Here is a 3,236-nt window from a genome sequence, read left to right on the forward strand (position 1 = left end):
CGAATTTTGAGGACGAGAGACTTGCAAAAGCATTTTCCTCAGAAGTTACATCTAGTGCATGGTAGGGTTACCTCTGACCTCCTACTGCTTACTGTGTTTGTCCTATATTGTTCTCACCCAATGATGTCATGTGGAAGTGAACTAGCCACTGATTGCATTGTGCGAAAACTTTCAAAACTGCTGCAGTGGTTGACTCAGAAATAGTGTGTGTGTGTGTGTGTGTGTGAGAGAGAGAGAGAGAGAGAGAGAGAGAGAGAGAGAGAGAGAGAGAGAGAGAGAGAGAGAGAGTGCACGTGTGTGTGTATGTGTGTGTGTGCACACTCACCTACCTGCTCATGCGCGTGAGGATGTCGGAGAGTGGGACACTGGCTATATTTTTCTTTCACTCTTTGCATTACTCTCTGAGAGAAACTCTCTCTGACCCGGGACTCACTGATTGGCAGGGCCATCTGGCCCTCAAGCCCCTGGGACCCTGCAGTGCCCAGTTTCTAGATATGCACCAAGCCTGGCCTTTCACGTGTCTTCCAGGCATCCAAAACCAGGTCTTCACATTTACGTGGCAAGCACTGAACTCACCGAGTCATCTCCTCAGCCCCGGGAACTGTTTCATAAAATAAAGATTTCTACACTGGCACTTGACACAGGCCAAACTGGAATCCTTCCAGAGTTGGCTTATTGTTACAGCTCGCCTGATGCACTCTAGGCTCTTTGTAGACACTGTTTTAACTCACTGCTCTAACACTTGTTACACCATCTGCACTTACGGTTCAGTAAACATATGTCACAGCACGGTGTTCATTAGCTGAGCCAGCACCGGACGGAACATTTGTGTTTCCAGGACATTTGTTGCCTGCCTGAGTTTAAGTGCGACTGCCTTGCTTCCATCTCCACCCCTGTTTGCCCCTACACCCTGCTCTGCAATGCTTTATTCGGAACTCTTTCAAATCGCTCCAACCTGCCTGGAACTGCTTTGAAGGTGCCGTTTCTTTCATACAGCAACCGACGCTGCTGTAGTGCCGTGACTATTTAGCCGCTCCAGAACGTCTTGAAGTCCTAATCTTCAGGCCACAACAAACCATCAATTAGTGGAAATGATTAGTGACAGGGAAACTACACAGCTCTGCAAAAACTGGTTCTGTTATGTTTTCAAAGTGAGACCCAGCTTGTCCTTTATAGAGCTTGAGCCATCCCTTTTGAGATGGTCCCATTTAGGCCTCCATCCCTCTGCATCCTGAGAATCCATGCAGATAGGTCCTCACTATAGAAGGGGCTGTATGGTTACTTGAAGGCTTGGATATAAAGAGTGGATGCAGTCTGGGGTAGTCTGGAAGTTTCTAGCTATCTACCTACCTAGGTCTTTGTCCACTACGGAAACGCCACCAGGTAAACATTGCGTTGACTTAGCTGGTGCCTCACGTCTATCCAAACGCAGAGGCAGCACCGGAAGATTGTCGGATGTGACAAGTGCAGATGCCGGAGGAAAGTCTCCACTAGTCCAGAGACGCTAGAATCTAATACTGCATTCTCTATAATTCATGTTCTGTGTCATAGGTCACACCTAGACTTCTGAGAAATTATACTTCAACTAGGATTCTTAAATTACTGAAGAGGAGCTGCATAGATGACGGCTCAGCAGCTGGGAACACTTCCTGCTTCCTCCAGAGGACCCAGGTTCTGCTCCCAGCACCTATCAGACAGCTCACAGCAGCCTCTAACTCTGGCTCCAGGGGATCTGACTCCCTCTGCTGGCCTCCATGAGCACTGCAGTCGTGCACGCACGTAAAAACTACAAGTAAAGTAAGAATTAAAAACAATTGAATAACATAAGAAACAGAAGCCTGTGTAAATTCTGGGATTATAAATGGCTTTGTGTTTTTATTTTTGTTTGCATCAGGGTCTTTGTCACAGTCTAAACTGTTTTCAAACTCATGATACCTCAGCTTCCCTAGTGCTGGGTGTTCTGGCATGGGCCACCACGTCTGGCTTTTCATTTTTTAGAGAAAATTTTTATACTGGCCGGGCGGTGGTGGCATGCACCTTTAACCCCAGCACTCGGGAGGCAGAGGCAGACTGATCTCTATGAGTTCGAGGCCAGCCTGATCTACAGAGTGAGTTCTAGAACAGCTAGGGCTGTTCCACAGAGAAACCCTGTCTCGAAAAACCAAAAGAAGAAAAACAAAAAGAGAATTTATATACAGGGTATCTGCCGCCTGATAAATAGATAATTTGTAGTAGCAGATTCAAACATTTGGAATGTTATTTGTCAATAAAAAGAAATGAAATTTTTTGACATGTGGTGTACCATGAATGAGTCTTAAAATCTTGCAAAGTGAAGTCAGAGCAGACCACGGCAGCTTTATACAAGACATCCTGAAGATGGGAGGCCTGTTGCACCAGCCGGCAAATGTGTGCAAGAAACTTGAATTGTGCACTTTGAAAGGGTGGACGGTATGACACACACCTCATATCTCCAAAAAGCTCCACGCTTTTGCCCTGAGATTTTAAAGTGTTAATGGTTCATTTCTAATTAGAACGTAACGCTAACAATTAGAATTGCGGTTGAGCAACTGGGTCACTTGGGTCATTAACTCCAGGTTAAAGCCTTGTGGTAGGCACCGAACACTACAGTTTTAAAAGGGCAGGGTTATAAATAGCCTGGCTGTTGTGCCCCTCTGGCTGGGTAACATGAGAGCTCTGCTTCTTTGACATCGCATCAAATCTGCAGTGAGAATCTAAAGCTGGTACGAGAAAAGTGAGCCCCGGCCATCATGGTGTGCTCCTGGACGTCCAAGCTCACAAACCCAGAGAAAGCAGCAGTTTTCAACCAGTGGGTTGCAACCCCTTTGTGGGCCCGCCGACCCTTTCACAGGGGTCGCATATCAGATATTAATATTGCAATCATTCCTATTAGCAAACTTGCAGTTTTGAAGTAGCAACGACATAATGTTGTGGGCATTAGGAAGCCGTAGGAAGGCTGAGAACCACTGAGTTAAAGGCTGACTGATGGAGAACTGAGACTCAGGAACAAAGGTTAACCTGCCTGTAAACTGATAAACCCACCAACCTGAGCCCTGTGTTCTCACTCAACACTGTGAGAGTGTCAGGCACAGTCTTTGAAGAGAATTAACCAAAGTGTGTTAAATGTCAGTCGCATCATCTGTGACGTCATAGAGCCCATCAGTGAAGGCATAGAGCCCTTCTGTGATGACATAGAGCCCTTCTGTGATGACATAGAG

Source organism: Microtus ochrogaster, linkage group LG7_11 (genome assembly GCF_000317375.1).
Source record: "Microtus ochrogaster isolate Prairie Vole_2 linkage group LG7_11, MicOch1.0, whole genome shotgun sequence".
Classification (NCBI taxonomy): Eukaryota; Metazoa; Chordata; class Mammalia; order Rodentia; family Cricetidae; genus Microtus; species Microtus ochrogaster.